Here is a 20,342-nt window from a genome sequence, read left to right on the forward strand (position 1 = left end):
TTAAGGCTAAACTCACTTTACAGCAGCCCCCAAAGGGGGACGGGGGGGGGCGGGGCAGTCAAATACAAACAGTAAAGAGGAAATATGGATTAAAAATGAAAAATTTCAGAGTAAATAAATGTTCATGTTTAATCACTCGAAACTTTTATTCTGAAACTCTGCAGTAATTCTGTTATTTTAGCTAAACCCAGCTAACGGGCTAATCCCATAATTATACTATTGTGGAGTGAAAATGAGGAATTATTTTGGTAATTAACCTTCTTGCTGAGAGAACCTGCTGCTGTGGCAGCATTATGCTGCTCGGCTCCGGAATCCTTTCATAATTCCCAATAATTCCCGTCCTGGTAGTAAGTGACCTTCCTGGTCCCAGACGGGCAGCTGCTCGGCCTGTCTGGGACCAGGGTGTGACCTACAGTGGCAGCTGAGGAGGAGGAGGAGAGGAGAGGAGAGGAGAGGAGAGGAGAGGAGAGGAGAGGAGAGGAGAGGGGAGGGGAGGGGAGGGGAGAGGAGAGGAGAGGAGAGGGGAGGGGAGGGGAGGGGAGGGGAGAGGAGGAGAGGAGAGGAGAGGAGAGGGGAGGGGAGGGGAGGGGAGGGAGGGAGAGGAGAGGAGAGGAGAGGAGAGGGAGAGGGGAGGGGAGGGGAGGGGAGAGGAGAGGAGAGGAGAGGAGAGGAGAGGAGAGGAGAGGAGAGGAGAGGGAGAGGGAGAGGGGAAGGGAGGGGAGGGGAGAGGAGAGGAGAGGGGAGGGGAGGGGAGGGGAGGGGAGAGGAGAGGAGAGGAGAGGAGAGGAGAGGAGAGGAGAGGAGAGGAGAGGGGAGAGGAGAGGAGAGGAGAGGAGAGGAGAGGAGAGGAGAGGAGAGGAGAGGAGAGGAGAGGAGAGGAGGAGGTGCATCCCATCACTCCCACTAGAGCACAGCAGCAGTTTTCCGGGTCATCCAGAGCTCACCGTTAGGACCTCTGTCCACACGTCCCCTCATGTCCATCTGGTGGTTCAACTCTTTTCACCCTTTATTTTGTCTCTTCGTCCTCTTCAGGCAGAAGCTGCTGAGAGGATTCCACAGCTGAACAAATGAAGAAGGAAATGACCAGAGCAGGTGGACGGAGAAGGTCTCAGCTGTCTTTGATCTGAAGGTCTCAGCTGTCTTTGATCTGATAGTTTCAACTGTCTTTGATCTGAAGGTCTTAACTGTCTTTGATCTGACGGTCTCAACTGTCTTTGATCTGTAGTTTCCTCAGAGAAGAAGAAGAATCAAAGGCAAGTTCACGTTTGCAAAACTGTAGTTGAAAGAAAAAAGATCAGAATTAACAAATTTCACCACTCTGAAGACTTTATAGATCAAAGCAGAGTTAAGAAACATCAAAGGAGATAAAGCCTCCTGTAAACCTAACTGTCCATCCGTTTTGGGCGAGCAGCAAAAACCCCCTGAACGCTGCGACCCAGCTCGGTTCGGAACGCCGGAAGCAGCAACACGGCTACACTCAGTCACGGAAGAGTTGGCCAGAAGCTCGGAAACATGATTATTATCATTTCCTCTAAAGTGAAAACCTTAATTCAGGCTCCGCGCTTTGATTGGACGGCTATTTTTATCCTAAACATTTTCAAATGAGCTTCGGCTCCTCATCAGCAAACAGCACACAGGGTGTGTGTGTGTGTGTGTGTATGTGTATGTGTGTGTGTGTCTGTGTGTGTGTGTGTGTGTGTCATTAGTGAATCCTCAAGCTTTTTTCTGACAGCTGAGCCTTGCTTTGATCAGGGCTCCAGGTGATTAACCTTCATTTATTCCCATTAGCAGCAGTGCCGCTGTATCCTCGCCTGACTCGCCGACGTGTTGGGATGAATGTTTCATGGAGTCGGGACGGATCTGGGAATTCTGCTCCGATAGAGTCTGTTTCTCTGCATGTCTGGTGTCACCAACGTTCTCTTCAGACACTTCAAAGCTTTCCCGAGCAGGTGAAACACAAACAGGCTCCAACTTCTCTCCTCCACGTTGTTCAGTATGAAAACTAAAGTTTTCAGGGATCCGATCCACCGACGATAGTGAGCGGAACGAGTTCTCCAGGCCCGTTCTGCTCTTCCTCCAAAGTCCTGAAACCATCTGCATCCTGGTTTCTGTTGCGTTTCCTCTCGGTTATTTAGGCTGTTGTGAGCGTTTAGCATGTTCACAGAGGCTCGGAGAGTTAGCTGATGCTAGCTCCTAGCTGGAGATGCTAAAGGCTCTGTTGCTATGGGAGAGTGTTGGACTGAAGATGAGGAGCCGACCCAAATCACCCGGAAGTGATGAAGAAGGGTGAGCAGAGAGTCTGCATCCGTACACATGACCTTAGAGGACCTTATCAACATGATGCTAACAGTGACGTCCGAAGCTAACGAACAAAAACAAAAGGAAACGTGACTCCGAGCTTCCACAACAGTGGACCTGGAAAACCAGTCCGTCAATCCGGAGACGACGGCTCCAGAGGAGCTCGGAGCCGTGTCCGTACGTCTCTTCATGTCCCAACTCGGCAGCTCATTAGGGAATGTGCGTCGCCCCGTGCGCGTCTCCTGGGGGAGTTCCGAGCGATATTCCATGCGTCAGATGTGGTTCCGTCCCTTTATTTTCCACAACGACGGTGTCAGTCAGGCCAGAAAGCAATAAGCCGACGCAGCTGCTGAAGACATTTGCAAAATAAATAGGAGCTCTTTTCAGCCCGTCGCCACGGCAGCGCCTGTCAGCATCGCTGTCACGGCGGTTGTCATGGCGATGTGGGGCGATGTTCATCTCCTGCGAGGCCGCGACGCTCCGCAGGACCTCCAGAAGCTTCCTACGCGTGCACGGTCGAGACACTGACCTCTCGCTGGACGCTAACGCGTCCGTCTACCTATTAGCCGCCAAGCTAATTAGCGCACGGCGGCGCAGCAAGTGTGTCGTTCGTCTCCGTCCGCCTGCAGGCACTTCCTGTTCCAGGAGCCTGGAATTAACGGAAGGTGTCCAGAGGTGTCACAGCTTTAAGATATGAGATATGCTGATTTCCTGACAGGAGATGGAGAAATCTGTGTGTGTGTGTGTGTGTGTGTGCCTGTGTGCGTGTGTGTGTGTGTGTGTGTGTGTGGGGGGGGGGGGGGGTGCGCGTGTGTTTGCGTGCGTGTGCGTGTGTGTGTGTGTGTGCTGGGGTCACAGACCAGGCTGCAGCTTTTACGGACACATCTAAGAGGCTCCCCAGACTCCCGGCGTTCCTGCACCACTGTTGTCAAGTGTTCACAGGATGGAAGTTGGAAAGGGAAGCATTCTCTGGGGGGGGGGGGATTTGTCCCGTGGGCCGGCCTCGGCGTTCCAGGTGTTACTTTTTAATTGGCAATTCCGCAACCAATAAAGCAACGCATTTAGTTTTCCCTGTAAAAAGCTGATTCCAAACTCCAAATGATGTCATTACCCGTCTGTCCTGGGCGGGGGGGGGGGGGGGTCGTTCCGGCCCCCAGCGCGGGCTTCCCTTCACTTTGATTCCATTCAGGAATCCAAACATCATAACGTGAGGAAGCTGTTTGCACAATAAACAATCCCCTTTAATTCCATCCCAGGCTGCCCCTCTGATATTTATGGAAGAAAAAAAGGAAAGTTATTAGACTTTAGGGAACGCGCTCCGCTCTGGGAACAGATGGCGAGCGGAATGTTGGTCCAGAATTTATCTTATGGATGTTTACTTAAAGCTGCAGGGAGTCTGGAGGTCAACAGCTATGAAGGAAGAATTGAGCACTTCCCCCGATACATTCACCTTCCTTTATTGTTGGTTAGCTTCCTCCTTAGCTAGCTACACAAGAGGATCAATCACTTAAGGCCAGAGATCAAAGGCAAACGACTTTGCTTTGATTTAAATGGAAAATCCGCCACGCAGACAGGATCAGGGGGAAAAAAGAAGGTGTCAAAGTTTAGTCAGAATTAATTCCTACGTTAAAGTCGCAGTTCAGACGTTGAAATTCAAAACGATGGAAAAAAAATCACTTTGGCTAATGAGCCGCGCTAGCTAGGGACCTAAACGTGTGCGTTCATCTTCAGGAATTCTCACCACGACCCAGAAAACAGGGTCAGGAGCTCAGCCGAGAGCGTAACAGGACCCTCAGCTCTGACTAAAGCGGGATCCGGTGAGCCACCCTGAGGACCAGAACCCTGCAGAACCAGCCGGGCCTGTCAGCTCGCGGCGCCGCGGACGCGCTGAAACAGGATCTGTGTTTGATTAAGCTGCCTGGCGGTTCCTGGGAAAACAGAGGAGTCCGTACCTGCAGAAGTGTGTGTGTCTGGCAGCGGTTCCGCCCATCGGACCCCCCCAGCGCCTGGCAGCGGTCCAGCAGCACCACGTCTGCCAAAAACAAGCTGCTCACTATCAGCGCCGTTACCATGGGAACGGGCCTGAGAGGACGTGGCCGCACGCGCGGGGTGGAAGTCCACAGATGGGGGGGGGGGGGGGGGGGGGGGTATTGACTGACACATCAATAACCCCGCCCCCACACGGGGCTGCCGCTCAGAACCAGCCTGACAGTTTGGCGACCCGAACGCGCCGCCGGCCGCCATCTTTGTTCTGTCATCCGTGTTACACCTGCGCTTCCCCACAGGTGCCTCCAACACCAGCGACTGAAAGGCTCCACTTTGAGGTCGCCCAAGATGACGGCGCCGCCCCGAAGGGGTGTAAGAACGCTAGCTTTGGAGCGCAGAACTCCGACACAACACTCACGGTAAAATCCGTTTACGCTAAGCTTAGCCGCGAGCTGGGCTATTAGCATTTCTTCACCATTCGACCAAAGTATCAGCGCAGGATAATTATGACGCTCACAACAGGATTTACAGCGGCGCCAGCCTCATGCTAACACTAGCGCTAGCGTCACTGAAATAAACGTTGAGCTGGAGCTGAAGGAGAAGATTCCAGAACCTTCACACTGTTCTGGGGGGGTTAAAACAGCAGCACATCAAAGGTGACCTTGACGAGCGGCGTCATTCTGAACTGGATGTTAGCATAAACGCAGCCTTGGCTAACCTGGAGCTAACGTAGCCTCGCGGCTGCCAAGTGGGGACGCAGTGGTTCCGTGTTTATTGGTGGGCTGTAAACTGATGATGAGCCCGTTTTAGTCGTTAATCCTTTTATCTCCTGCTGTAAACGGAGCCCGTTAGCGCAGCTTCACCGTTTCTGATGCTTAATAAAATTAGCCCGGCCCATATTTCCAGGTTTACGAGACGCCGCTGAAGTTCCGGGCGGAGGTCAGCGTTGATGGCGTCAGACCTGCGGGGGGGGCGGGGAAGGGGGGGGTTACCTGTTGGTCGTGCGACATGTTTAGCGTGAGTAAACGGCCCCGGGCTCACCTGCCGCTCACCAGGGGGAGGAGCTTAAGGTGTCACGGGTCATTTCCCTGAGCGGTGAAAGTAGCAGCGGGTGATGGGTAAGGGGGCGGGGTCGTCACGGCGATGGTGTTGGTTTACGTGGTGATACTGGGGCCAGTGGGCCTGGGGGCCGTCCTCGTTATCTCTGCGCTCGCTCGTATGATTCCCGATCCTGCCCCCCCCCCCACTGGGCCCCTCTGAAGACTCTGTGTAAACACACTGGGGTCCGGCCCCTCCAGAGCTGTCAAACATGCCCCCGCCTTCGCTCCATTTCCGTAACCGTGACCCCCCCTTAAACCCCTGTTTTCTTGTGGGACCCTGCCCCCCCCCCCAGAGACACATCTCCCAGATGACAGACGCCCCCGTCCTCTCTGTTCCGACACACTACCCGCTGACCTTTGACCTCTGCGGCACCTCTGCCTCTCCACACGACTGCCCCCTCACATTCCAGTCAAAGCTCTGAAACCCGACCCCCCCACAGCAGAGCGAGGGGAGCAGCGGCCCGTCCAGGCGGGACGGCTCTGGATCTGGTTCTGTGCGTCCCAGCGGGTCCACCCTCCCCACCGAGTGGGGGGGGGGCAGGAACCGCCGGCGTCTGAGTGAGGTGGACACGCTCCGGCGAGCCCACCGCCCTCACGCCTGCTGCCTCTTCAACCTCAACCAGCCCCCCCGGAGCCGCGGGTCCACCGGTACCAGCCAGCAGGAACCAGCGGTGAGTGACCCCCCCCCCACAGAAATCACCTTATTTATGTTTAAACAAGATAAAGAAGCAGTTTTATGGTTCAGCTGCTAGCAACAAAGGATCATTTTAGCAGGTGAATTAGCGCCTTTTTCTAGTTAAGTTGCTTCAATCATCGGTCACGTGGAAAACGGCGCCTTTTACCTGGCGCGTGTGCGATTCATCACGCGTGCTGAGAAGCTAATTCTCGCTTGTTTTACACGTTTCCGCCAACACGCCGCCGTGGCGTCCTGTTAGCACCTGCGTGGCAATTAGCTGTAATTTATGTGGGCTTTGTTCTAGCTGCTAACGGAGAGAATGTTTGTGATATATTAGCAGTGGCATGCGTGCACATGCGTGCACGTGCGTACGTAAGAGAGAAAAATAGCAGCTAAAAAGAAAAAAAAACGCTCCCAAACTCCGTGATTCATGTAGCGACGAGTGCATTAAGAGGCTCAATCTCCGCAGCATAATTAGCCCAATCAGCGGCGCTGCTGCGCCTGCAGTCGAGAGACGAGGGTTTAAACTTTCAGAGACGAACCTCCTGCGTTATTCACGGCGCCGCCGGCGGCCTGTTGTTCACCTGTATCGCTCTGACCTTCTGTTCTCTCTTGACAACCTCTGGGGTGACGAAATCCCTTAAAAAGAACTTTTGAAGAACTTAAAACCCAGTTTTATCCAGAAGGACGACACAAAAAAGATAATTATCGGGGTTTTTTAAGGCAGATTTCACGATCCGCGTGAAACAACAACCGTTAGCTTCCTCGCTGGCCGCGGTCGGGGGGGCCGTGTGCACTTTATTAACGTTGGTACAGTTTGGGATCCTTGGCTGCAGCCTCGTTAATCCCCGTTAATCCCTCTTCATTAACTCCAACCTTTAGAGAGGCTATAATGCTAAAGGAGAAGCGCCAGAACTGCCCCTCGTTTTATCAGCTAATTGCCGGTGCCGACATTTTTAACCCTTCGCTATGTTAAAGAAAAACCAAAAAAGTTCCTTCAAAAGAGCAAAACAAATTTTTATATCCTTATACGTTAGCTTATACGTTAGCTTATACGTTAGCTTAAACGTTAGCTTGTGTCAAAAGCATCGACTGGCTAAACTAGAAAGGTGTGAAATGGCCCCTCGTCATTAGCAAAACTATAAAAACGGAGCTGCAGTTAGCAACAGTAGCTAACCGCGCTAACATCCCTCACTACTCCTGTCGGGGGGGTTGACCGAGGCGGCGGCTCATCGAGGTTCAAGTGTGGAGAAGCATCGACGCCACTGGCGGCTGTGGGGGGGGGCAGGCCGGAGGATGAGGCTGCACAAATACACCAGCCAGCGTGTTGGACAGCTGGAATGTGTTTTTGGCTTTTGAGTATTCGGGGGGGGACACCTGGGGGGGGGACACCTGGGGGGGGGGCACCCGCCTCTGTTTCCAAAGATCCCTTTTTAGAGCCTTGACCGCTTAAATTATTTTGACAAGACGCCTGAACGTCAGAAATAAACCAAGAAAAATCTAAAAGACGTTTGACTCTGGACACGTAGAGACACTGAGGACACGGTGGAAGGTCCCCAGACTTCCGGGCCCCCCCGGCCCCCGGACCCATGGGTCCCCGGGCCACTTTGGGCGAGCATGTGAGGTGCATTCGGGGGGTCTCAGGCACAACGGTTAGCTTGTTCTTGCTCTCCGCCGTGTCTCAAGGACCGCCCCCTCCCCCAGATAAAAGGAAACTAGTCCTGGATAATCTGATTACCCCCCCACCCCCCCAGCAGAGCTGAGGTTAATTGGAGTTAAGTGCTATAAAGAATCCGATACGTACGTTTAGCTGTTAAAACACGTCTGCGATTCCAAACAAACGTGTAACGTGATTATTCAGTCGTGGGGGGGGGGTGATCTCTAGATTACTGCTGGATCGGCCCTGAAACCACATTAGCATGACTAGCATGAGAGGTATGAAGCGTCCTCGCCACCAGGTGAAACCTGGCGTGGAAGCACCGCGATCCCTCGCTCCGATACGCCCAGAGGGGAGGGACCCGGAGAACCCCAGGGAACCTGGAGAACCCCGGGGAACCTGGAGAACCCCGGAGCCGGAGAACCCCGGGTTCTGTTGGTTCTGCTGCGAGAACTGTTAAAAATGTGGGCGCCAGAGGTTCCGGCTGTAAAAACAACAGCCGGCGTCTCAGGTTTAAACGTCCCGGACGTGATTGACGGGCGCCGTTTTCGCCGACGCTGGTTCCATTTTGGTAATTTGATTTAGCCTCCGGCGGCACTCGCCGATGTTATTGAGCTCTTTGCTAACGTTCTTGAGTTCACGCCGGGAAGGCGATCCGCTTCTTCACCTCGTGGGAACGCCGGCGGCGTCCTGGTGGGAGAGAGGGCTCTGGAATAAAAGGAGAGATTTATTTCTGGAGATTCCGTCAGGAACTTTTCTACGATAAAAAACAATCCTTTTTGTTATTATTTAGTACAGTAGTATAGTATTTAGATCAATACGCATACTAGCTTAGTGTACTAGCTTAGTGTACTATCTTAGCGTAATATCTTAGCGTACTAGCTTAGCGTACTAGCTTAGCCAGGTTTCATCACAACTGATGAAAAATGTATTATTATTATTAGATATTTTGTTAAAAAACATAAAAGTTTTCAAACAGCTGAAAAGACCCGCTCATATTTTGGGAGTCTTGCATCATCCCTGATGATGATGATGATGATGATGATGATGATGCAGCAGCTCGCCGTGGTGGCGGCGGAGACCTTTCCTTCGCCACGGAGCCGCTACAGCAGCCAAAGAGGCTGAGCGGACGCCAGGCGAGCAGCTGCCAGGCGCTACATAAAGCTACGCTACGCTAGCTGAGTTTCTGCTCCGGCACGCTGAACTTTGGAGGAGGCTTCGTGCTGCCTTCAAGGCCCTCTGTTCTTTCCTCCACTTACTCAGAAAATAGGGAGATTTCTGTGGCTTCAGTTCCATGAAGGCATCACGTTCCCGGTCCAGTGACGGTTCCGTTAGCTTCCCTGCTCTCTCAGGGAACAGGCGCGTTCGTCCGTGCACGAGTCACGCTTCCCTTCCTCTGTCATCAAAGCGCCGCTGATGCCCCGGCTTTGATGTCACCGCCGGTGGGCGTGGTTATCACCAGTGGGCGTGGCCACTCCCTCTCCTTCGTTCTCATACGTTATTCCCGGCCCTCGTTTCACCTCTTTTCCCCCCAGTTTTGTTTAAACTAAGGTGGGAACAGTGTCGGACAGGTGACGCCTCCCAGGCGGGAAACAGTTTGGACTTGTTTTTGAAGGGATCGTCTGACTGGAGCGGCCTCTGGCCACATTCCACGGTCACATGACCTTCGGAACGACCCGGCCCGCAGCCAGAGCCTGACCGCACCTCTGTGTGAACGGCCTCCTGACCCCCCCCCCCCCCCCCACACACACACACACACACGTGCACGCGTATCATCGGGGTTTACGAGTCCGACTCCAGACATGAAGCTCGTAAATCTCATTTCCGTGTATCCACAGTTCTGTCGGATCCGTCTCTGTTGTGGTCGTTTCAGGAATCTCCAGGAAGTTCCTGCACTCACAGGAGGAACGTGGAAAGAACTTTGATGTTCGGAGTCATTTAAAGACGCCGAAACATCTCAGGAGGCTCCACAATGTGCTCAAAATAGACATTCGGAACGCTACCCGCGGCTACGCTAGCTTGGATCCGTAGCTTAACTCAGACTAGCTGGAATCCTTTGATCAGGCGGTGAAAAGTCTGGTGTACACAACCTGTAGCAGCAGAACCAACAACGCCGCTCACGGACAAAAGGCTGCTGATCCTCCAGGCCGCCACTTTACCGCCTGTTTACACAGGCGGCAAAAACGGCTTAGCTTAAGCTACGCTAATTAGCCGTGTTTGATACTTTCCTTCAACATTTATTTTGCCAACACGAGGGCGGCAGGAATTTTGGCGTGTGAATCAACCCCCCCCCCAACCTGGCTGGGCGGAGATTGTTTTACGACTAGCATAGCTAGCCTTTGAAGCTAGCTTCTATAACAGGAAACGGAATTGGCTTTTGCAAACGATGCCCGTGTGAATTCGGGAACAAAAGAGACACAATTCCGTGTCCCTGAGAGCGTCTGTTTGAGGATCCGACATCAAACAGGCGGAGTGGCGGAGGCAGCCTCCGCGTCCACGGAGACGAGACGGGCGCCGGAGAAGACGGGGGACGCGGAAGACTTTTGATCAGCGAGGACGGAAGCAAACAGACGAGATCTCCGAGTCCAAACAAGAGGGAACCAAAGGAGTCCTGTTGTCCAGGTCCGTCCTCCTGAGGCTCTCGGAACAGACGCCAACCCGCCGCTTCTCCCGGGAAGTAGAGCGGCGCTCGTCTCCCCGCGGGACATTTGCGTTTTCAGGCGTTAGCGTTAGCGATGTTAGCGTCTGGGTCCGGATGAAGAGCAGAACACCAGGGAATGTCACGGAATCACGGGAGCTTGAGCCCGGACGAGACCAGATGTCCTGCAGCAGAATCGGGACGCCGTGTTTTGACACCGTCTGCATTCCCACTTGTGGGTCGGGGAATGTTCTCTTTATCCGGCTGCACCCGGTGCTCCGGGGAGCGAATGCTTGGGAGCGTGGGCCCGATCGGGGCGAGTCTTGCTATGGCGGCGAACCCAGGTCAGGCATTTCAGACGGAGCTCCAGGTCCCGGGAAGCGCTGCCTCCTGAACCGAAGCTGCCGGTTTTCCTCCTTTCTCTCCGCGGAGCGGTGTGAAGGGACAGAACGTAGCGGTTGTAGCTGTTGTTTGACATTTTCCGCGGCCCCCCCGGGGGCGTGGACGCACTGGAGGACAGATCCTGGAACCTGACGGTGTTTTCCATTCCTGGGGCCAGTCAAAAGCGAGGATCCGTTTGGGAACGACCCCGCTCCGGCTTCAGTTTCAGCCATCTCAGCACCGATCCACGGAGCAGGTCCATTTGTTTTGGCCTTGGACGTTCGGATCGGTTCCCGGAGACGTGGACTCGGAATTCTGCTGTTTTTCTGTGTGGAGCGGGAACACAAAGAACAAAGAAAAGTATTCCAGACGCGAAGACTGCAGCGTGGATTCGGTTATTCTTCAACGTCTGCCATCAAAGTGTCTGGTCGTCACGGCAACATTAATTAAGACCCTCGCAGCCTCCTGCCAAATGACTTCAGCCACATCTGCTGCTTGATTCCGTTCCCTTTTCCCAGGATTCCTTGTGCGGCCTGAGGGGCAGCGCCGTCCATCATCTGGGTTTATGAGCTTCTGTAGCCGAGTCCTCGGGAAAGACGCGCGTTTTCCAGAGGGGAGACGGCGGCGCTCCCGTTAGCTGACCCCCAGCTGCACCGCTGCGTATTAGCTTAGCATCGGAGCGGCGGGAAAAAGCAGCCGGGGGCATCAAAGCTGCTGTGGCTCTGTTCCCGTCTTCATTCCCAACGTCGGCTTTTTTTAAATCAATCTCTCCAGCACGGAATCCTGATCTGCCGAAAGGGGGGGAGTCGTTTCCTTAAAAAGCCGAAGGCGTGTGTGTGTGTGTGTGTTACATTCGAGCTCAGAAACAACAGGGGTTAAGTCCTCCGGCAGCGCCTTGGCACCCCAACGCCACACCCTCGTCCAGGGCCGCTCGGGCCTGTTCATGGCCCCGGTGCAGCCCCCCCCCCCCCCCCCCCCCCCCCCCCCCCCCCCCCCAGAGATAGATCCGGAATTGTAACCACTTTAAGATCTGAGGCAGGATAAAGGGACCAAACGGAGGAGCTGACCAGCTTTAGCGCCGCGCCGCTGCGAGCGTTCTAATTGATGCTAACGTAACATCGTGTGGCGTTTGCTGCCCGCTGTCCTGCGTGGGACAGAACAGGAGCGTTTTACGGCATCTGCTGATGTAAACACGGTTTGACACGAGCGCTCAGATCTGAGGAATGTAGCTCCTTTATCTCTGGCTCCCGTCGATTACCTTGACAACCATCCCGGTGCTAACAGCTAACGTGATAATAAACGTAGGCTAAATATGGTTCTGCGTGAATGAGGATGATGACACGTGAGATTCTCACTGAAATAAATCCGTATAGACAAGAGAGCAGTTCGAGCTAACGTTATTCCTCTCCTTGCTAACGTCTAAAACATCCGACCACCATTAACCTACTCAGTTAGCCTCTACCGTGTAATTACTAACACACCAAATCTGGCTAAAAATCTTGCTAACTCTCTGTAGCTACCCAGTGCCTGCAATGCTAGCTCAGGCCTGGTGCAACTAGTATGTAGATAACTTTTATAACTAGCCAACAACCAGGTCATTTAGCGTATGTCTTCTGCTGCTCGGTAGCACTCCTCAATAGCATCCCGCCGTGTCCGCTAACAGCTCATCGGGATAAAACCGACCTGTGAAGACGCGCGAGCGCGAGCGAAGGTGGAACAGCTGTCAGGAGGAGCTACGAAGACACGAGGAGGTCTGAGGCAGAGACGTCGGGCCGCCACAGACGCTTGACTGACAGCAGAACTCTGCGGCGTTCCAGAACAGCAGCGCCGTCTTCAAACCGCCTTTCAAAATAAAACCACCACGCTGACGGGATTTAATATTTAATAAAAGTCAAACAGCCGACTGACAGCTGACGATTCCTCACGAGCTAAAGACAAACTTTTCAAGAGAATTTATGAAACAGGTGTTAGCAACAGTAGCAACAGCAGTTGAGCTAAACTAGCTTACTCATCGTCAGATTGCAGTTATTATTTAACTGAACATTTCCAGTTTGGTCTTTAGCCGTCAAAGTCAGAGAAACAAAAACAGCAGATCTTTATTTATTTGTTTACTCTCCCCGGACAGGAGTTGGGCTGTTTGGTTTGTCAGGAGTCACATGGCAGCTCTCACGACCGCCAACAATCGCAGCCTCAGCGTGAACTTATTCTGCCCGTCGCGTTGTTGCCGTGTGACTGTGACTCACGGGTGGCGTGTGCTACGGTGCCAACGCCAAAAACGGGCGGCGGTGATTCAATTACCCAGCGAACCTGTTCGGATTAGTTGGATTAGTGTAAAGTTTCAAACCGACACTTTTAAACGTGTTGACGCGCTAAAGTTAGCTCAGAGATCGCTGAAGTGTCAGGAAAGCTTGACGCGCCACCTGCGCTTTATTACTAAAAGTGGGCTAATATTAGCAAAGCGGACGAGGGCTGTTTCATAATTAGCGCGAGTGTGAATTAAAAAAATGTTTTGTCACAAAATCGCACACAAAAATAAAGGCACGTTTAAGCTAGCTCACTCCGAGGGTCATTAAAAACAAGCTTTCCCCCAAAACCCAGAGCTAAAGCAGGAGCTAGCTTATTTTTCTCAGTTAGCTTCAGTGCTACAGATCATCCTTGTGTCTGCAAAGATGCGTTGTCACCTGCGCGACTCACCTGCGCGACTCACCTGCGCGCCCTCTTTAGCTTCAGCTTCCTGTCAGTATCTTAGCATTTCATCGCTGTCTTTCTACCCGCTAACGCCGCGCACGTCAGCGTGACGTCTGTCAGGCAGCCAACGGACTAAACTCGTGTCCTAAAACAGAATCGCGGCGTCGAGTTTTCCGCCGCAACAACTGCGGTTCCGAACCTCCCCGAGACGGAACGCCTGCTGGGAAATGTCTGGCCTCATCCATCGCTAACTCCTGGATTACAGGACTCGGATCTGCCGAGGCAACTGCTCCAGCCGCCTCCTCGCCGAACCCGCGGCCTCAGGTCACCTGTGGTCACCTGTGGTCACCTGTGGTCACCTGTGGGGTTTATTAACCTGTTGTGCTTCACCACTGGACAGCGGGAACCTGCGGCCTCACCGTGGTTCCTGTACACTTTTCCCACAGTTGTGACGCTCGTAGGGGAGGAGGGGCGGCGGTGTGTGTGTGTGTGTGTGTGTGTGTGTGTGTGTGTGTGTGTGTGTGTGTGTGTGTGCTCGCCTGTGTGAGACACCTGACACGTGAGTGTGAGCTACGCCGCCGTCGTCCCCGGCTCTTTGTCCGGCCTGACTGAGGCAGCTAAACGCCGGCGTTCCGGAGAGACGGGCGTCTCTTCGCTGTCCTTTCATCAGCCTTGATGATGTCACACTTCCGTCCCGGCTCCTCCTCCTCCTCAGCCGTATGACGTTACCGCGGCTACCGTCACACGGGGTCATCGTGGGCGCCACGCTCGCTGACATCAGCTGACTGCTGCAGAAAAGGAAGTTTTAGCCCCCAGATGTTGAACTCTGGCCAGAAAATGTTGTTTCACTTCCGCTTCTGTCCGCACGCCATCGTCATCCTTCCTGTTTGAGGAGCGAACTCACCACGGACCACAGTTTTGGGAACGCTGTAGGCTCCTCTTTCTGGCACCGCTGCTAATATCCATCAGCTAGCATTGAGCTAGCTGTTGTTGACAACACAGAGCAGACGCGCTACTGTTGGGGGAAGCTCAAAGGAGCCGCGGTCGCTAACAGGGCAGGAAGAAAATCCGAGGTCCGTTTCTGTCGACGGAGGCGCCGGAATCTGGAAAGAGCGAGGAGAGGTTAGCATGTAGCAGCTACAGCGACGGCGTCAAACATGCTACCAGCAGGCAGCACCGGCGGGATGGCTCTGGGGTTCTGGTTCTGGTTCTGGTTCTGGTTCTGGTTCTGGTTCTGGTTCTGGTTCTGGTTCCTCCTCAGAGCTGCTGCACCAACAGGCGCTCGTCTGTTTGTTATTCCGCAGGTGTGCGACATTATTGATATCAGGGCTGTGTTGAACCACCATGCTGCTACTGTGTCTGTCTGCAGGCCACCAGTGTGTGTGTGCGTGTGTGTGTGTGTGTGTGTGTGTGTGTGTGTGTGTGCGTGTGTGTGTGTGTGCGTGTGTGTGTACAGCAGAAATAAAGCCTCCCATTGATAAGAACAAGTTCTTCTTGTTGAGGTATCAGCAGAGCTGAAGCTCGGCCAGCGTCAGATTCCCAGGGGCGTATTCCTGCACAACCCCCGCTGTGACACCAACACACGCGCACGTGTCCGTGCGCGCGGGGGAGGGGCCGGGGACCGAACATGTGTTAACGCTCTCCTGCCAGAGATACGGGGAGGACGCTGAGCGATGGCGGCTCCTCTAAAATGCTTCCATGTGCCTCCTCGGCATTCCTGCCACTTTTCCGAGGCATTTTTGAGACTCTCCCCGGAGACACCCGATACTCCGGGGAAAGCAGATAGTCATGAGAAATACCTGCCAGCTCTTCCTGGGAGCGGGGGAATTCCTGCCATTCCTCCTGACGGCTTGTTTTCACACATGTGCCAACGATTGTTCCTCGCCTCCAGGGCGGCGGCGGCGAGGTGGAGCCGCGCCTGTTTAGAGACAGCCAGGGTCATGATGGGGGGGGGGTCGGAGAGGTTCCGGGGCAGCAGGAGCACCTGCGGAAGCGGGGGCTGTGTCAGCGCAGGCGCCTCGCTTGATCCCCCAGCCTGACAGCAGGGATCATCCCGGGACACCAGCAGGACCCCCCATTAATCAGCCAACACGTGACGCGGCACCCAAAGGCGCCGGAACGCCGGAACGCCGGAACGCCGGAACGCCAGGCCCGACACGAGGAGGTCGGGTGTAATGCAAAGCAGGTGGGCCGGTCGGCCCCTCCAGATGGAGCTGATCGGACCAGTCTGGGATCACCAGTGCAGCGTGTTTCCCATCAGCACCGCTGCTTAAAAGCTCCGAACCTAAATGGGAAGCGACAATCCGGAAGGGTTGAGACAAAAAGGAATCATCCCCACGGGCAATGAAATCCACATCGGACCTGGTCCACAGGCGGCTCCGGCCCAGCAATCAGGGGCCGACCGCGTACACGCCGATCGACCCGAGGATAAGAGGGGCCGAGTACACGCTCTTGAGGAACGCCGCGTCCTCCTTAGCTGGGAGGCTGCTTCAGATATTTATTTATCCAGCGTTAGCTCATGGCTCGTTTGTCCTCAGCTCCAGAATTCCATCTGACAGGGAAAACCTCGGAACATTCTCGGATATCTCAGTTTGGTTTGACAGGACATTAGTGGAAACATTCAAGTTCCCCTCTGGGATCACACTTGTTACATGCAGCCGACAGGTTAGCATGCAGCCTACAGGTTAGCATGCAGCCGACAGGTTAGCATGCAGCCTACAGGTTAGCATGCAGCCGACAGATTAGCATGCAGCCGACAGATTAGCATGCAGCCGACAGATTAGCATGCAGCCGACAGGTTAGCATGCAGCCTACAGTTTAGCATGCAGCCGACAGGTTAGCATGCAGCCGACAGGTTAGCATGCAGCCGACAGGTTAGCATGCAGCCGACAGGTTAGCATGCAGCCTACAGGTTAGCATGCAGCCTACAGGTTAGCATGCAGCCGACAGGTTAGCATGCAGCCTACAGGTTAGCATGCTAGCAATGAGCAGGAGGCTGTGCTAGGCCGCTGGCGGCGTTTCCTTCCGTCCGCTTCTTTGAGTGCTTCTTTTATTCTGGCCCTCGGTCTTATTAATATCTTATAAAGACCAAATTCAGGGTGCATTTTTCTTCCTGCTGGGGGGGCGTCAGCGACAGGTGAGGCGGAATTCCATGGATGAGATTAATCGTCCGAGGTGAGAGCGTTGAGCTGGCGGGAGACAGATGAAGAAGCGCGAGCAGAAGTCATGAATCCCACAGGGAACGCCTCCGTTTAGCCACCTTAGCGTCGTTCTTCACCCCAGAGACGGTCGCTTCAGTTCATCTCGCCACGGTGGGGCCCCTCCCACCATGAGAGGGGGAGCAACGCCGCCCGTCCCAGCGTCCTCTGAGGTGGAGCCGGTCCAGACGGGTCTGGGAGAAGGAAAAACTACCCCGATCCACAAAGTACCCTGTTGGGAACGACTCCGGTCACGCGCTGGTGGACACTTTTCTAAAGGTCACCCGGCTGCTAACAGTCGCTCTGAGGCCTCCTCAGGCCTAAACTGATGACCGCTCGACCGCTAACGGCCCTTCTGACACAGGGCGGCTAAGGTCACAAGGTCGCGGCTCGACCCGCTAACGACCTTATGGGCGTAAAGACTGCAGCAGGTCTGTGGAAGCTAAAGCTAAAAACATCAACTCTCAGAGATTCAATAGTCAGACAGACAATATCCAGGCTAACGCTCCCAACTAGCATCTCTTCACCAGCATTTCTGACGTAATTAAGGATATTATTGCTCTGAACTCTATTAAACAAATCCCAAACAAGGAATTCCAGAATTCCACGCTCTTCCGAAAAAAGAACTCGAACCGTAAACTCACGGAGGAACGAGTCCGATATTAAATCACGGCTCCTGAAGGCAAAGATGGCGAAGCATTAGCCCGTCCTGCTGAGCAGCATCATGATGTTTCGGAGCAGAGCGTCGTCTCACCTGGACTCTGATGTAATCGGGATCCACCCAAATTCAGCACCGGCAGGATTTGTCAGGATAACAGGAGTCTCCCGGGCCGCCATCACGCCTCTCGGCTTCCCAGGCAATTAAAAAGCTTCCAGGAGGAATAAAGATCGGCCGAGTATTAAATGTTTGAAGTGGGGACACGAGAGGATTAACGGGAATGAAGAGAGGAACGACCTTCCCTCAAAAACAGACAATATTAATAAGCACGGCGCTCCGGCGTGAGCAGGAATCCCGGTAAACAAAGCAGCCATCACGGAGCGGGAGGACACGGGTCCAACCCTCCCTCTAATTCTAATCCAATAATTAACGAGCGTCCCAGGTCAAGAGAGTGTAAATTGTTATGAGAGGCTCTTCGCGCTGCGCTAATTTCAAATCACGCAATAATAAATCAGCTGTCAGAAGCAAACGAACGGCGAGAGGCCGCCGGGGTTCCAGCTAATTAGGTGGGGGGGGGGGGGGGGGACTCAAGCAGCTGCCCACAGCTGGACGCTGGAGACACGTCCAGGCTTCACTGTGCAGGCTGCCGTCCCCTTTCTGCCTTTTTCTCCAGCTATTGCTTTGATGTTTCTAAAGCTAGCGCTCCCTCGCCGTTCCCGGGACAGAGACGCGTCCGGGGAGGCACCGGCCGCGTTTTCGGGGGCGCGGAACCCGACGGGGAACATTTCGCAGAGGGCCCGACAACTTTGGTTTTCCAAAACCGTCCCGACAGATCTGCCTTTGATGTCCAACGTTTGGTTTTCATGTTGTCCTGACGACTGCCGGCCAATCCCGCCGCTCCGTCCCGTGCCGCTAGCGTGTTGGGACCACCTGGCTCCCGCTCGACGCTGAAGTGCATCTTCTTCTCTGAAGAACGGCTCCGCGTTGTTGGAAATTCTGGCGCTCAGCGGTCCCAGCGGAGCCGCCGACGCGGGTGAAACGTGACGTTCCGCGCGTCCGTCGGGATACTGATGTTTGAGCTCGGAGACAAATGGACGTCCACCGCTTCTGTTTACGTTGGGATGCGGGAGGGGCTGCGGACCGCCGTCACCGGCTCGGAGCGGGAAATTCAGCCCAGATGTGAGTTCAAACAAAAGGAAAGCTGCTGGGATTGAAGGTGGGATCAGGCCGTCTTTGGCGTGACCTGCGTCGTCCTGGCAACCGTCTACGTTCCTGCTCTAAGTTCCTGTCTCACGGGTCCTTTTCCCTTTTATGCTAAACGGCTGTTTTCCGCTGGCCCGCTCACGGCATCTGTGCACGTCGCTTTAAACGGGAAAAACATCATTCGGACTCAAAAAAAAAAGGTGGCACATTTGTATCGGATGAGGCGACACGTTTGAGTTGAAGGCGCGCTCCGGGAGGGTGCGGCTAATCTCTGATCTAGCATGTTTGTGCTAGAAAATCCGGTACAAAAAGCAGGAGGAGGAAGTTTAAGCTTTGGGTAAACAGGGAAGGGGGCGGAGCAACGAAGACACAGGTGACAGGTGTCGATGTGGTGGTGGTGGGGGGGGGGGTGAACCAACAAAGACAAAGATGTGAACTCCAAACTTAAGCTTGACAGCAGCTGCTAACGTGGCCTGGCCAGGTGTCACCAGAGCCGTGGTTTCGCTAACTTGTGCTGTTGATGCTGATTTCGTTAGTTTGTTCGTACGTGATCATAAATATGGAAAATCTAACAGGTTTAGTTCGGAAAACAAAAGGGTGTCAGGTGACCACAGCAAGCAGGGTTAGGAAGGCTAGCGTAGCCGCCAGTCTGTGGAAAGGAGCAAGCTAGCAACCTAGCGGAGGCCCAGCAGATATGTGATGTTTCTACGCCCTTCCTGCATCGTCCCGGAGCAAACGCCAGAGCCGTGAGTGAATTTTAGGGAAATTTAAAGGAAAATATCAAACCGGACCGTTTTCCCGCCGTGCTGGAGGAGAGAGAGGAGCGGCAGAATGACCAGAATTCACGCTTCGCGCTTCCAGAGGCGACGCAGAAGCCTCGTGTTATAAACTCCGGGAATCCACTCGTCCCTCTTCCTGCCCCAAACAGGATTTTTACCCCCCCTCTGTGCCCCTCCCCCACCCCCAGCTACTACAGGGCCTCGCTTGTTGTCAGCTCCGTGTTTATACAGCCCGCCGTTAGCAACAGGGCAGCATTCAGGCGGAGACGCCGCTCGCCCAGATGTGTCCACGCCGTCCACCTCCACCCAGCGTCTCCGACGTCCTCGGGACAGGACGGACGGGAGAGGACGCGCCAGCCCGGACGGGCCATCCTAGCGGGGCCCCCCCACAGCTGCTGGAGTGGATCGGTCCGATTCCAGCAGAGGTTTTCTGCTCCGTCACTTCTCCTCCTCCACCGTTGGCTCCCGGGGGTCCCGCTGAGACAGAGATGCATGTAGATGGATAATCAACGGGGCGACGTGATCACAGCCTCGGAAATTAATGGAAGCATCGATCGGCCGCTGCCAACATTATCAGCATATTCGTCTTTGAGGCCTGGAGCTGGGGGGGGATGGGGGGGGGGGGGGGGGGGGGGGGGGGGTCCTGGGGTCCGTGTTTTTACCTTTTTTGGGCGGTCCGTGTAAATTCCTGCAGGAATGTGATAAGCTAATGACGTCTCCCGGGACGGACACGGATACAACCCCGGGATAAACAGACACGGAGGCACTATTCCCTCCTCCTCGCTCCCGCCGTCTTTTCACGCTGTCTGAGGCCCAGTGGGGGCCGCGCGGGCGGCGCTTTGATGTCTATCTGCAGCGTTATCGAGGCGCACGAGCAGAACAAACACGCCACGCCAGAGATGGGGGGGGGTCCCATATGATGCTCCCCCTCCTCTGGGGACAAAAGTCCGATGGATGGAATGAAGAGCAGCGGGTTGGACTCTGGTTCCGTCCACTGCCAGACAGGTGACGGTGACGCGGTGGGGGGGGGGGGGGGGTCACAGGAGGGTCACAGGAGGTCAAAGGGCAACAGAGCAGACGA

At 54.4% G+C, this 20,342-nt stretch overlaps 1 long non-coding RNA gene across 1 annotated transcript; it reads left to right on the top strand.

Moving 5' to 3' along the window:
• Positions 1 to 1,432: 1,432 nt before the first annotated feature.
• Positions 1,433 to 5,184, top strand: LOC115253100 (uncharacterized). The gene is made up of 3 exons (XR_003891408.1): positions 1,433 to 1,638; positions 1,792 to 1,949; positions 4,584 to 5,184. It is a non-coding gene; the product is annotated as an uncharacterized lncRNA (long non-coding RNA).
• Positions 5,185 to 20,342: the final 15,158 nt, after the last annotated feature.

This window comes from Takifugu rubripes, chromosome 16 (genome assembly GCF_901000725.2).
Source record: "Takifugu rubripes chromosome 16, fTakRub1.2, whole genome shotgun sequence".
In the NCBI taxonomy this organism is placed as follows: Eukaryota; Metazoa; Chordata; class Actinopteri; order Tetraodontiformes; family Tetraodontidae; genus Takifugu; species Takifugu rubripes.